This window comes from Harmonia axyridis, chromosome 1, assembly GCF_914767665.1.
Source record: "Harmonia axyridis chromosome 1, icHarAxyr1.1, whole genome shotgun sequence".
Classification (NCBI taxonomy): domain Eukaryota; kingdom Metazoa; phylum Arthropoda; class Insecta; order Coleoptera; family Coccinellidae; genus Harmonia; species Harmonia axyridis.
Window position 1 is genome coordinate 79,499,071 of NC_059501.1, and position 16,374 is coordinate 79,515,444.

The 16,374-nt window shown below is 38.1% G+C and overlaps 1 protein-coding gene across 2 annotated transcripts in view; it reads right to left on the bottom strand.

Moving 5' to 3' along the window:
• The window catches only part of LOC123680738 (protein prickle-like), a 348,884-nt gene that overhangs the window by 188,145 nt on the left and 144,365 nt on the right, over positions 1-16,374 (bottom strand). The window contains exon 1 of one of the 2 annotated variants that reach the window (XM_045618805.1): positions 3,507-3,525. The exons of the other annotated variant lie outside the window; for it this stretch is intronic. The gene's annotated coding sequence lies outside the window, so the exon portion shown is untranslated. Of the gene's footprint in view, positions 1-3,506; positions 3,526-16,374 lie in introns of those variants that run through there. 2 annotated transcript variants of the gene reach the window in all.

Genomic DNA, 16,374 nt, shown 5'->3' on the forward strand with positions numbered 1-16,374 from the left:
GAATGCGCAACATTTGAATATTCCGCGGAATTCAGGCGCATAGTGTCTCTTTTCCTGGAAACCGGCAGCGTTGCCTGGAGACCGGTGCCTGGTCGACCCAGAGTAACATCTGCAAGGGAAGACCATTATATCGCAAATTTTTTTCGAAGGAATCGAACATTAGCTGTTACAGCCCTTTGAAGTCATTTTTTGAGAACCTATATACGGGTGGTCTCAACCAGTACCATAAGGAGACGGTTGCATTCCTCAAGTTATCTCAAAGGTATCTTGAACAATTCAGAGTATCTTAGCACTCTGTTCGGGATGTTGAACTGGACCCTAGAAAAGATTTCTGGACTTTGAGTAAGTCCATTCATTATCTTGAAGACCATAATCAAATACGCGATGGCTCTTGTACCCTGTAGTGTCACAATCCCATGCTTTTGCATCAATGGAGCATAGTCGCTATTTTCAATGGGAGTTTGAGACCTATATCCAACAATCTGAGAAATCTCCTCTGGACGCTTTCTATCCTTTCTATGTGAACCTGATAATGGGGATTCCAGACAACTGAAGCAAAGCAGAGTTTGCAATGATTATAAGCAAAATAAACATTAACAAGAGCCTTCTCCCGAAAAACATGTGAAACTGATAAGTTTGTTACAGTCGTTTTCTCGATTTGCGGTTTGAATGTCAGTTTTGAATCCATTAAAACTCCCAAGCTCTTCACCTCAGAAACCCTTCTCAATTCGTGGTTTTCGATTTTGTAGTTGTATTCGATACAATTTTTGTTTTTGGAAGATGAGTTTCTTAAACATTTATTGAAGTTCAGAAAAAGACTGTTGGTTCTACAGAACATTGCAAGTCTATCAAGATCTTCATTATTCGGCAGTTAATTGAAAGAAGTGGTGGTAGTACGGACTATTGGATTTGAATTCAGTTGTGGAATAACTATAATAATCCAAAAATGAATAATCGATAAATTTAGATGGCTCATGTTTATAGCACATTTTTAAATGATCAGAGGGATCTGTCCTTTTCGTTTGTACCTCCAATTTAAGAACACCCTATAAAAATGAAACGTTGACTTTTGAGTTCAAACTTTTTTTTAGTTTGAATAGGTATTTACGTTTGTGAGTTTTGTGAGTTATCGTGTTCACGGATGGATATAATCAAATTTGAGGACGGAATCGAATCTTATCGTTTGAGGCCATTCTCGGCAGGAAAATTACAGGCATTGTGACAATATTCTCGGAATACGACCGCTTAAAAACTGCACATCAAAATTTGCAGCTTGACATTCTCACACGACAACCATACATCCAACCCATATACGACTCTATAATCACAAACGTGAAAACTTCCGTCCGGCAGACCGGAAATGGAAAATTCCATTCCGGGACGAGGAAATCCAATTTCGAATACCACACGACCCAAGCAACAACCATTCCGTCATTCCCCATGCATTTCCATCTCCGATGCAATTTTCCCGATGCTCATCTCCATACACGCCATCTTCCCTTCACTTCACCCCCCCCCCCCTACACACTACACACAAAGTCCAAGAGTCGAAGTTGTCGGAGGCAAGATTTACGTCCCATAATTGTCGGTAACTACCGGCTCTGGAATTTTTACGACCGCCCATTCGGCTCATCAGCATCGCTTAAATCATCTCCGTCGCCCCGGTAGAAATTAAAGAACGAGCAGAGAAAAAAAACCGAAACGACCTAAAAGAGGATCTAATTTCGTATTAATCCGACGCGTCCGCGCGATTGCCGCGAGCGCGGCAGTTGCTCAAATTACAAACGGGTGGATGCGCGGGGAAGTATGGTTTACGGTCGCGCTCGTTGATTGCGGGAATCGTACGTATTATATCGCTGTTATTATGGGTAAATTGACGAGGGGGTACCTTGGAGTCTAGTCGGCTGGTTGTTCGAGGTCTACTATCAATTTTCGTTGCTGTTAGCGTGACACCTCGTTTGTAAATTATGTCCGAGTCGGAGATTATACTGGTGTAATTAGTTCGGACGGCGTGGGATAGAGGACGCCCCTTTTGGATCGTCTACCAGACCAAGAAAATCATTGAGCCGCAATAATGCAAGCATCGAGTAACCAAAATTATAAAAATTCTTAATTCTTTACATATATTATAATCATTTCACTACACAGTAGCATCTAAACGTAATATTTCAGTTATTGAAAATGGAAAATGTGTAGTGGAACAACTGTATTTCATACAGGGTGTTCCAAAGTTGGAGTTAAAAATAAAAAAGACTGATTCCTAGGATAATTCTTCGAATAAAGGTCCTCTACAGGATGTTGGAGCTGAAAGTGCGAGAGGTCAACGTCTGGAGAATTCGGTAGGTGGAGTAGGATTTCCCATTTCAACGTTTCCAAGTATGACTTGACCGCTTTCGCAACTTGGCGTCGAGCTGTAAAATCACTTTATTATGTTTCTTGTTGTATTGCGGCCGTTCGTCTTTCAATGCTCGGCTCAAACGCATTGATTGCGATTCATAACGATCGCCTGTGATTGGTTCAGTCGGTTTTAACAACTCATAATACACTACGCCGAGCTAGTCCCCCCAAATACTGAGCATGACCTTGGAACCGTGTTTATTCGGTTTGGCCGTCGACTTGGAAGAATGGACGGGATATCACCATGACTCTCTGCGCTTGGCATTATCGTAATGAACTCATTTTTCGTCTTCAGACACAATGCGATGCAGGTACTTGAGAGGATTCGATGAGCCTCAGCCGCAGATTTCTTTTTATGAAAACAGAAAATTAATACCTCCCTTAAATGATGAGAATTTGGCTCGTAAGCTGACATATTCAATCGAGAATAACTTTATGGTGCAGACACAAATCGACTAATATTTCGATGGTGTTATGTTTACGAATACCTAAGCTTATTGTATGACATCTACGGTCTATTTATTTCGACTACCACTTACCGCTACAGCCATCTATTTCTAAACGGCGGAAGCAATGTTGTACACCATTCACTTTCCATTTATTAAAATTTTGTGCAGAATTTGCCAACAAATTTTCCTTTATTCCTTATATCATAATGCTGGATGAAGATCAAATTGTGCTTTAGTATTGCGTATTTGCACTCCACCTCCCAGAAAACAATGAATTGAAATAACAATGTTCATTATTCAAGTCCAGACTAATTCAATTATAAAAATAAATATTAAATATTGACATTGTCCACCACCGCGTCACATGGAACGATGAACATCATAAGTAATTGTTTCATATATTTCAGGCGTTTCTTCTTCATGGCTGTTGAATGAAAAAAAAATATAAATAACTCATATCTTATCATAAAGCTTCATCATAGATGAAACAATCTCAAAACTCAATTTTATGCCACATTATAGCCTCATACAATTTGACTACAGCAATTCGATGCAGTTCAAGATACCTATAATATGTATTACTATTTTTTTCAGCTTATAAAGTTTTTTGTTTCAATATGAACTAGAATCTAAACATCAAATAATACAGATAGAACTCACATTCACTGTCCATAGTATTGCCATCATTCCCTTGTACTGACCTGAAACAAATAATTGATTTTAGATTATATTTGATCGAATCAGGACTCAATGATTCATACGAATAAAATTTTCTACAAGAAATCAATTAATATACCATATAAATATTTACACACTAAAATTAAAGGCACATGTACTTGGAAATGAGATTAAATCAATTGAAGCTGAAATATCAACGAGAATCATAGAGATGTTATTTCCAATCATAGTATAAGGAATTCTTTATACCATGCTCCAATTTATAATGATCAGAATTTTACTCTCCTAATGAAACAATAGATGAATATTATCGTGGATGTAACAAGGTTTTTACAATTATTCATTGCTTTCAATTTCAAATATATATTTTCAAGTAATTCGTACTTGTATGTAATTTTATAGCGTAATGAAATAACGATCAACTTATAATGTAGCATTTCATGATTCGATACGGCACCACGGATTCATAGAAAATGAATCACAACCAAAGAAAACACTTAATATTCCAGTAACGTCACAATGAACCAAAGAATTACGCGAAGAAGATTGATGACGTGCAAGCGCATAAAGCTTCCTTTTACATAATTTAGGAAATCGAAGAACTAGTAACGACTTCCATAAATCCCTGTTTTAACGTCACAAGACTTAATGTTATAGAACTGGCTTCCTACAAAAAAGATCTCCAGCTCTCATAAACACGGATCAACGTGTGTGTTCCCCGTATAATGACTAAAAAATTACCTATATGTGTATCCTCCTAATAGAGACAGAGGCGGCAGAGTTTGGAAAGGCAAACATAACAAATAATGGGTCTAAATGAGGTGAAGATGTATCGTAAATTTGAGTGAGGATTTCACGGAAACATATAAATATATGAGATATTCATTTCTCGACCTGTCGTGGCAATTTGTTGTATTTATTTCTTCTGGAATTTTGCTTTCAAGTCTACAGGAGGGACTGGAAGCATTGTGCTCACTTTTTGGATGAAAAGAAAATTTTATTTCAAAATTGTCTCTCACCAACAGGCTAAGAGGAGTTTATAACCTTTCATTGGTCAGTTCAAAAATAAGTACATTATATTTTACGCTAGAGACGCTCGATTTATATGAGGTTTTCACTTTTATTTATTCTAAAGTAGGAGTACAACTTTGTTTCAGCCGTTTTTTTCCGAAATTCAAGGCTTTATTGTACAAAACTGGTTAAACCTTTATAATTCAAAGTATTGTCCATCGCTGGCCACTACTTTCTCCCATCTTTCAGGCAGCGTACGAATCCCGCGTTGAAGGAACTGGTCATCTTCTAAAGTGATCCACGAATCGATTGCATGTGCTGGTCAGCCAGGTCGTGTGCTATTGATCGAAACAAGCGATAGTCCGAGGGAGCAACGTCCGGAGTATACGGCAGGTGGGGTAGTTCCAAGTATACTTGACCACTTCAGCAATGCTCGGCTCGAATGCATTAATTGCTTCCGTTGAAGATCGCCTGTGATTGTTTCAGTCGATTTTAACAACTCATAATACACTACGCCGAGCTGGTCATATCAAATACTGAGCATGACCTTGGGACCGAGAATTCTCGGTTTGGCCGCCGATGTGGATGCATGGCCGGGATTTCCCAATGATTTTCTGCGCTTGGGATTATCGTGATGAACTCATTCTCCGTCTCCAGTCACAATGTGTTGCCGAAATCCCTTCCGTCTTTGTCTTGTTAGCAGCAGTTCACAAGCAAACAAACGCCGTTCAACATCTCCCAGCTTGAACTAGTACGGCACCCAATTTACTTGTTTGTGAATCATTTCCATGGCTTTCAGGCGTTTTGAAATGGCTTGTTGCATCACTCCCAATGATCCTGGCAATTCTTGTTGCGTTTGACACAAGTCTTGATCAAGTTATGCCTTCAATTCTGCATCTTCGAAAACTTTCTCTCTTCCTCCGCCATGCTGGTCTTCGACGTCAAAATCACCGTTCTTGAAGCGTTGAAACCAATTTCTTCACGTTCTATCACTAAAAGCGAACTCACCATAGATATTTGAGAGCATTCGAAGAGCCTCAGCTGCAGAATCTTCAAATTTAATCAGAAAATTAAAACCTCTCGCAAATGACAAAAATTTGGCTCGTAAGCTGACATGAATTGAATAACTTTATAATGCAGACACAAATCAACTAATATTTCGATGGCTTTATGTTCACAAATATCTACAGACATCTGTTGCAAAACGGCGGAAGCAAAATAGTATAACTAATAGCTTTTTCTTTTCAAGTTTTTCCTATCACCTTTTTGTACCTGAATTTGGATAGCACTCTGTACCATTTCAATAACCTTCAGTGTCTGAAGATGAATTGAAAATAAGTTCGAAACTGCTCGGTTACAAAATATAATGCTAAAATTGTCGATTTCCAATTTTATTGGTATAAAAACAATCCCATCTCTGAGTATCAATTGACTGTCACCAGTCCGTCCCTGGTTATCATGCATATTCAATTGACGAAGCGCTCCTTCGTCAAATAAAGGTGAAAAGTCACCCCACCGTCTGAAATTTAATTAACGGAATATGCCATAACTCAGAAGATAGCTGCTTTAATCGTTTGGCGCATCAACACATTTCTTCAATTATAAAACCTGAGAGGTATGGATCACAACCGAAAATCCAGGAGGCAAATATCCGATTAGATTTATAATGATACCACCGTGAGAAATATTTCCGATGTGGCGTAGAATTATAGCTTGGGTAATCGTTGAATGTCTCTGAGGTGTTTTTGGAATTTCTCATTTCATGCTGCACGGTCTGTCAAGTTGCTTTATAAGATGAGCTTCCAGCTTTTAATTCTTCGGCTTTGTCCTTTCGGTAGACCGTTCGAATTGTGTTTTAGTGGACGAAGAGTAATGGGCTGATTTAATGGGACACAGAAAATATTTTAGTCGTTCAAATTTATTGTGTTCTAGATGGTTTTCATGTCGTCAAAATAGTTTATGGCTTCTATTGGCGATATTTTGGACGTTGAAATTCCAATCGAAGATAAGAAAAAGTCTCACGGGACGAATTTCTCTTGATTTACGATGGGACATTGACAGATGGCGATGAGACAAGCCTTGCTTTACAGTGACTTAAAAACCACAGTGGCGACAACCGTGGTCACTTTTTGATATGGCTGTTTTTTGTTTACCTTCTCCGTTTACCTGATTTCTGAGATTTATTCAAAATTTAAGACCCATTCTTTTGAGACACTGTAGTTTTCTCCAGTTGAATAAATTTTCAGTAATACAATCAGGCCCAATACTTGCGATTTTGACAAAGTGTCAGTTCAGTTCAGTCAATTTTATTCTATGAGAAGCCATTAGGACTCGGCATTTTTAGGTACAATTTGAACGAATTGTCGCCACTGTGTTTCATTAATATTTATAAGTCATTGTACCTTGCTACATTTCTAATTGTAATTTATACATTTTGCTGCATCTTGATGTAGAGTTTTTGTGTTAACTGAACTTCAAAAGCCTTAAGACCTAAGTCTCTATGAAAAATACGGTGTAATGTCTTTTGTGGAATACTTTACGACAAGAAATCGACAAACCTGGGTTTTTGTCAACGTTATGGGTTACAGTAGCAATATTCTCATTCTTAGTGAGAGTTCTGAAATTCCACCTAGTTTATACCAATCTAACGGGTGTTTTTTTTCGAGGTATATAACTTTAAGTCGGCATTACTATCAAGAAGGCGACCGTTTTAACAGCTTTGATTTATTCTCAGTTTGGTTTTGCAATTCATCATAAATAGACTCACGCCTGAACAGCGCTTGCAAATAGTGCAATTTTATTTCGAAAATAATGGTACTGTACGGAATACGTATCGCGCACTACGTCCATTTTATTTTGTTTAGCGATGAAGCGCACTTCTGGTTGAATGGCTACGTCAACAAACAAAACTGCCACATTTGGAGTGAAGCTAATACTCAAGTGTATGTCGAAACACCGTTACATCCAGAAAAACTGACTGTTTGGTGCGCTTCATGGCCTGGTGGAATCATTGGTCCGTACTTCTTCAAAAACGATGATGGCCAGAACGTTACAGTCGATGGTGATCGGTATAGAGCCATGATTACTAACTTTTTCATTCCTGAATTGAACAACCATGATGTCCAGGAGCTGTGGGTCCAACAAGACGGCGCAACATGTCACACAGCTCGTGCCACAATCGATTTATTTAAAGACACGTTTGGTGACCGCCTAATTTCACGTTTTGGACATGTGAATTGGCCTCCAAGATCTTGTGATTTAACAATGCTAAACTACTTTTTGTGGGGCTATGTAAATTCATTGGTCTATGCGGATAAGCCACAAACCCTTGACAATTTGAAAGACAACATTCTCAGTGTTATTGCCGATATACGGTCACAAATGTTGGAAAAAGTCATCGAAAATTGGACGCTCAGCTTGGACTACATCCGAGCCAGTCGTGGCGGTCATATGCCAGAAATCATATTTAATATGTAATGCCACAAGATTATCTTGCGGATAAATTCAATTCATGTCAATCGAATAATCCATCATTGTTTTATTGCAATTTGAAGTTCTATAGCTCTAAAAAAAACATCTGTTACAACGTAGTTATAATCAGAGAGTCTAACACTATCGTTCAAGACCATTTCCACCTCAAAATTTGAAAATAACATTCATTGTGAGACAAAATTAGAGAGCAAACTGTTTAGGGAACAAAATTGCCTTCATCAGAATCAACGAGATCATCGGAATGATATTCGGCTTCGAACATAATTGCAAACTAACCCCTGAACATCGTCTGTATTCATGAACTATTTGTCACCGTATTCACCTAATCCAAATCCTGTCCCCCTGAGCGTGTCATTTATCCGGCTCAAGTCAAACGGAATATCGCAGCGTCACTGATGCGATCCCACAGGACCCCTGCAAATGAATATCTAGGTCTTCATTGAATTATCCCCCGAATAGAATACAGAAATAATATTTCCAGATTCCCACAACAATCGGATATTTTGCTGCCCTTGTCATGGACTCCATCCATCTTCCGGTGATGCAATTAATATATCCATCCACTATCCTGAGTTTCGGCTGATCCCGAGGGACCGGGATACCCTCAGGCTATTCTGGAGCCACATCAAACGTCGTCCGGATCAACATAACTCAGGACAAAAGGTCCAAATGACTTGGATATCGATGCGTTTATTTGCTTGGTGAGTGGAAATTTGCTTCGAGTAGCTGTCATCAATCTTCTGACCTTTGGCTTTGTAAGGTTTGATGTTGAAACGCCCATCTGACCATTTTTGAAAAGGATATTATATGACGTTGTTTGTTCTACGTATTTTTTCTTGATGGATTGAAATACAAAAGAGATATATGTTCATCGAAAACAACCATTATCAGAATATTCACATTACTGACACTTGTGGAAGGCGGGAAATTTTATCTTGAAATTTGAATCGAAACAATATTGAACTAACAAAATTATGTCATCATATCATTTTAGTTTTTCAAATAAGTTTCTCATTGTTGATAAGAAGAAGAAGAGTTTATATCCGTGAATGTTATCATTGATGCTCTTTTTGCAAGTTGATTGGCTTCTTCATTGTGTTTAAAACTACTTTGTCTTGGCACACATAACAGAAGCACTACATTACCTCTAAATAGATGTTCATGTTGGTACTTAAAAGTATGTCTACAAAGAAGGAGGGAGGAGTAACTTCTTATAAATTGATGTTGAATTCCACAAAACATGCCTGCAAATTGATAGACGACATATGAAAGCCTTAAATTGAACCATCAATTGAATATCAAACATCCAGAAAAACTGACTGTTTGGTGCGCTTTATGGGTTGGAGGAATCATTGGTCCGTACTTCTTCAAAAACGATGATGGCCAGAACGTTACAGCCAATGGTGATTGGTATAGAGCCATGATTACTAACTTTTTCATTCCTGAATTGAACAACCATGATGTCCAGGAGCTGTGGTTCCAACATGTCACACAGCTCATGCCACAATCGATTTATTGAAAGACATGTTTGGTGACCGCCTAATTTCACGTTTTGGACCTGTGAATTGGACTCCAAGATCTTGTGATTCAACACCGCTAGACTACTTTCTGTGGGGCTATGTAAAGTCATTGGAAGACAACATTCGCCGTGTTATTGCCGATATACGGCCACAAATGTTGGAAAAAGTCATCGAAAATTGGACGTCCAGATTGGACTACATCCGAGCCAGCCGTGACGGTCATATGCCAGAAATCATATTTGAAATGTAATGCCACAAGATTATGTTGCGGATAAATAAAATTCATGTCAATCGAATAATCCATCGTTGTTTTATTGCAATTTAAAGTTCTATAGCTCTGAAAAAAACACCTTTTATACGTTCTTGAGATTGAACACTCTTAGTTGTGTTTTTATTTGAAGTAACAAGTTTATGCCAAAAAGATCACTACGACGATTTATACCGTCACATCAGTAAAATAACGATCAACAAAATGAGTACGCATTTGCCAGCATAGCTTAAAGGGTCATTTAACAGATGTGGACTTCTAAACATTACCTAACTTCATAACCCAAAAAAGAGTAGAATTTTTTCAACAAAAAATGTTTTGATGCATCTTTCGAAAGCTGAAGTTTGAGACCGAATGAGATATGAAAGAGAAGTTGACAGAGAGGAATACTTTGAATAGAATACATCACCATAAAGTTGATCAATTCAAGATAACATGAACGCCAAAACGTAATCGATTGAACTGAGTGAATTCAAAGGTTTCTAATCAAAAACAAGAGAGGAGTACATATCTCGCTTTGATCCTATTTTAAAAAATTCATCCACTCTCTGGAATCTTTCTCCTTCAGTCTCCAGGGAGGCTTCCCTCTCAGCGATTCTTGGCGCCACATCAAACGTCTACAGGGCGAACATACGTCAATAATTCACCGATTCGAATAAAGGACTTCATCGGCATTCAGTCTTCACCGCTGCTCCGGCTTTCCCTCGTCTTCTGGTGAATGCAGGCTTAATTTGTCGGCTCCCCCCAAAACTAATTCGGTATAAGCAAATTCCGCAATTCGATTTGGCGTACGACTTTGCGAGGAACCATAACAATAAACGCTAATCAATTAGGCAACTGGGATGGGGTGTTGGAGTGAAAACAGCTTCATACGATGTCGGAATTCGAGCAGAGTTTGTAGAATCTTCAAGGGAAGGTTTATCTCATTCAATTGCAGGAAATGTTGAATGCTCTATTGGGGGTTGGTATTTCGTGATGATAGGTGAAATAATGTGTGGATAAGGCAGCTTATTCCATGGATATTTTGTTGTTATTTGTTAACCGTACCAAGGTTAGAGTATTCACTCCTAAAATAAACTAACTGACACAAAAACGTTTTTTGTCAGTTAGTTTATTTTACTCGATTAAAGACTAAAGGTGACCTACTTCCATGTGCAATTGTACCCCATACCATAACGCCTACTGTTCGGTGTATATGACGCTCAACATCAAACTGAAGTTCACGTCTTTCTCCCCGACGTCGTCTAACCCTTCTTCGGCCATCATGTGCACCCAAGGAGGATTAAAATTCACCACTGTAATCGTTGCCGGATATTCTCAACCATCAGAGGTAACACAAGATGGGGTCGATAATGCTGCAGTCCAAAAGACCTTATCTGTCTGTAAACCATTCGGACAATTACTGGATGGCCTTGTTCTCCTGACCACTCATCAGCCAAAGATTGAGTTGTCACAAATCGGCCTCTAATGGCCATAAGTCTTAGACGTCGATCTTGAACTTCATTTGTGTCCCTACTCTTTCGATTTCGATTTTGGGCATTACCAAACCACGCTTGACAACATTACATAACAGTAGTTGGATTTCTGATCGTACTGTAGGCGATTTCTCGAAATGACAAGCCCGCCTCCCGTAGACCAATAATTCGACCTCTTTCAAATTCACTTATGTGGCGATAAATTCCGCGTACACTTGCTCTAAGCATTTTAACACTAAACATCGACTTTGGATCTCCTCGAACAGCTGGTTCGTTGTTAAATGTAAAAAACTTGCAAAAACCGACTACAATATTTAAGAAACAAAAATTGTTCACAAAAAAAAAATTCACGATTTTTTCTCCAAATTCAATCATTAACTCCTTGCTGTACTATCTATGTCTCACCAAAAAAGATTTAATATTTAAACGGCTCCTTCTGGGTGTTGCAGTATCTTTGTCCGTTTATTTGTTAACCCTAACAAGATTAGGTACTCCATACTCGTATATCATGGTCATATACGAACAAACAGCGACATCTAACGTCTCCGTCCTACACCTGGCGATAGTGAATACAGTGATTCACCTCGTAGTACCCAGCCTGCACGAGTCATCGATCTTTTGGATAACGAAAACTGGAAATACGAGTACCTGTCATGCAGAAGCGCCATCGCACAATTGTGAGTAGTTCCAGGTAGTACGTTGACCGTCGAGTGTAGTAGTACTAGGTGCTGGTCGGTAGTAACGACAGCCGTTAGTCTTTTCAAGGGTACTGCCTTCAGTGGGTTATGTAACTGAAATGTCTTCGGTGTATACTTGGTTGCATAGGTCGAAGGCGTAAGGAATCTAGATAGTTTGTCACGACCTATGGTACTACTTGAGGATGAGGACGTACGTAGTTTAGGTTATGCAGGTGTATGGTGTGTGGACTGGAAGATTTGAGATCAAGTTGGAACTAGGAAAATCTTCAACTGGGATATTTCTTTGTAGGTTTTGTGTGTTGATGAATCGTTCGTTAGAAATTGGACAGTACTCATTCTTGAAACGAAAATCCTCTGTTTGAATAAGTTATAATTAGAAGCTCTGTTCGATTTTTGATTGGTCTGCTCATCTATCGGTATTCATCTTGTCGTTTATCATTAATTCTTTAGAATATTGTCAAAGGTTTATGGAAATCTTGTTCGAATGCACACGAAAAAAGCAGCCTTCTTAAAGATTCTTATGACTACTTTTGTCATGAAGAGGATCAATCATCAATCAGATATCATTATAATAATAAATAAATAAATCTTGTCATAAATAAGTTATGACCTTCTTTAATATCCTCCACAGTGGTTTTCATCGTCTCATTTTTCAGGGGGAAGATGACAATACCTAATTATTTCAAAAGCTTACATACAAATTCTGCCTCAAATGGTTTCATGCGTTATCAAGGAAAAGTGATTGATAAGTGTGGTGTTCTCAAAGACCAAAGAAACAAAAGAAACGTTTTGCTAACGTGCAAGTCATTAGAGCTAATGTTAACTTCACCTTTGCTATCAAAATAGGCTTCAACATTAGAGCCAAATCACAAATCTCTTTTCCTGGAGCAATCTTTTGAGGTCTGCAAAAAGCCAGTAATTTCTGAAGGCCTGATCTAGAGAATAGGGTGGAATAGCAGTTGGAAGCACAATTAGTTCAATTTGACCTTGGTTTCCATCGATTTGTCACAAGGAACCATATCTTAGTGTAAAAGAAGGTTTTGCCTCATTTTAGAACGCACAAAACTATTTTGTAGACTTTTTTTATGTTTTCTGATATTTTACCGCAAGTAAGGATGATAGGGAAGTTAAGAACGAAAAACCAAGCCGTGAGTCTCATCTTTTTTTTATTGGAGTATTCTGAACTTAGAAGTAAAGAAACTTCTTCATTATATGGAGCAGAAACATGAAGAATTCCAATTAACAATGAAGGGAAACTGGAAGCTATAGAATTGGATGTATTTAGACGGTCATTGAGAAGATCTAGAGGAGGCCAAATATGGGAAGAGGATGCTCGAGTAAGAATGGGAAAATACGAATCTTTTATGACAGACATTGAACGGAAGTAACTTATTTGGTACCATCATGTGCACAGCATAGATATTACCAGATTAACTACATCTGATCTTGGAATGGGTACGTCAACATGGTAGACGATGAGAAAAACTTGGATGAAGGGAGTTTAGAAAGCTATGAGCTTGAGGAATCTGACAGAAAACCAGTGGAGTTGGGGCACAATAGACCATCAGATCGCAGTGCAATCAATGGCACCCCCTCAAATCAAATCTAACCAGTGGAGTGGAGATGTTTTTACCTGTAGTTTACCCCAGCGAAATTAAAAATTCCGAACTTCATTTGGAAATGTTCCAGGACAATGCTCATTCAATTCAAGCTTACGATATCTTTCTGGGTCGGTCCTCACAATATCTCTTATGCATGAAATTTGAAATTCATCCGCAATTCTCCTGCATACGTACATTTTCCCCAACTGACTGGAAAATGGAAAGACATTCGCGTAAAAATTAATCGAGCACAGCCATAGAAATTCGCCCACTCCGAAGCATCATTAAAGACATAACCCACGGAACAAAGTGTTTAATTACCAGTCCACGAAGTTAATTTCTTCAGGTCCGCGTGGACCGGAGTCTGAAAATATCATCCCCAGAGACGTGGAAACAGAATGGCCCGTTCTACTCAACAATTAAAAGTGGAGAAGAATGCACCTCGGGGAACAATTCAGACGGATGCCGTTATAAATTTGAATTTTCTTTTTTTTAATCTAATCTGGAGAAAGTTTGGCGGATGAGAGTGGTAGTTGCTGATGCTGGAAATATGGAAAATAGATGCATAATTGTTATTTTTTTTGTTCACTTTTATGGTAGTGAAGCTTGAGATCTATGGTGAAAATTGTTTTCACCATATGTCTCAACTTAAGTTCTACTTGTAGTCCTCAACCTCAATCTGAACAAAAATGAACAATACATTTTTGTTCAGATTGAGGTTGAGGACTCTGAGTAGAACTCTGATTTTTTGATTTTGGTTGCTGTATAAATATAGAAATATGAAAACAGTTACAAGATTCAAAAATATTTTTTGTGAATTGAGGTGCGCGTCAATTACAATTCCTGAGAATTTGAAATCGTGAAATCAAACCGAACCACAGGAAAATGTTTCATAAGAATTTTCTCCCGAATTTCATTAGAATTAAATAGCACATTTGTGAAAATTTTGCAGCTGAAAAATAATCGTGTATCAGGTGTCTCCTTTGGTGTCCCAAATTCGTTGTCTAGTGAGAGGATCTCAGAAAACTATTGGGCTACGAAAAAATTAATGACATATTTTCGGGCTATTCTATACCTGACCCTTAGAAAATTGAAACAAAATAAAAGTTCCTTCATGGGAATATTGTATCATTTCTTTGATTGATTCGACTTTGTAGATCATGAAAATACTTGCAGTTGGGCGATCAGTATATTATTTAAGAAATTATAGGCAAAAATCAAAAATTTTCGAGAAAAAATGATAATATTCCTGAGGCTGCAACTTCTCCTGGACGTGAGCTACACCCTTAAAACCTCAGTGAGCTACGCTTTTGAAACCTATGTTTTAGATCGGAACTTGATGTTCAAAAAACGTATTCATTTGAGGAGTCTGTGACGAGTAATTCAGGAGATATAACGATTTTTGGAGGGCAATTCAATTTTTTCCCAAATTTCGAGTTCAAATTTCCCCAAAGCTGAAAGCTCTACTAAGAATCGGTGAGCGGTGCTAGAATTGACGATCTCTGATTAGTCGAATTTCGATCTTACCTGAAAAATTTTTTGTTGAAAAATTTTCGTAAAATTTTCCATACCTAACCCTTAGAAAATTGAAAAAAAAAATAAAAGTTTCTTCATGGGAATATTGTATCACTTCTTTGATTGATTCGACTTTGTAGATCACGAAAATATTTGCAGTTGGGCGATCAGTACATTATTTAAGAAATCAAAGGCAAAAATCTGAAATTTTCGAGAAAAAAAATTTATAATATTCCCGAGGCTGCAACTTCTCCTGGACGTGAGCTACGCCCTTGAAACCTCAATATGTTTCAGATCAGAACTAGATATTTGAAAAAAGTATTCATTTGAGGGGTCTGCGACGAATAATTCTGGAGATATAACCATTTTTGAATGGAAAATCAATTTTTTCCCAAATTTCGATTACAAATTCCCTCAAAACAATGATCGAACGAAAAATTAAAAAAAAAATTAAAATGTTACAATTTTTCCATTAGGCAGCTGCCTGGTCCTATGCATTGCTCTTCTCCAACTTGCTTCCAAGTATTCTGTGATAGGTATCACAGGAAGTAATAAAACAGAGTAAAACTCGAATTTGATCCGGATGAATGCCAACTTTTTTCTAACAATCCATCCCCCCCCAAAAAAAGAAAAAATCAACCAAAACTCGGTCTCGGCTTAAATAACTCCCTATCATATTCTTCCATCATTACCACCGCGTCCATTTCCATAATTAGTCGCGTATCAGATGCATCTCGATTCATTCATGAATACAGCATCCCCATTAACTCTCCCGCCGTGGACCCAACACTCGGAGTGTTTTCCGATCTAGGTAATATCGCAATCCATCATTAAAATCCGCAATTATCCCGTAATAACGATGCCAGTGTCTGGATAAATCTCCGCTGTTACATTCTTCTTCTGGCGTATAATTCCATACGAGTCGCTTCTTGATTTATGAATTCGCTGAATGCGTTGTGCTTCTTTCACACAATATAACCGAGAAAAATCGCAAACGCTTAATTGAGTTTCGGTATAGCCGTTTCCGTTAGAATCGAGCACATTGTCCATATGTCGAAGACGTTTTTAAAGGCTATAGATTAATCGATATTCTGAAAGTGGTTTTCAGGTGTACATAATGCGTTGTTATTAGTTTCATCGGGGTACTTTGTCGAAGTGGAAAGATGGGACAATGACTGTGTAGAGTTTTGGAGGATATTTCGTCGGTTATAAATCATTAGAGACAATTTGAGGTGAGTGTATTGGTAAAGAGGGAGTGAATTAACCTGGT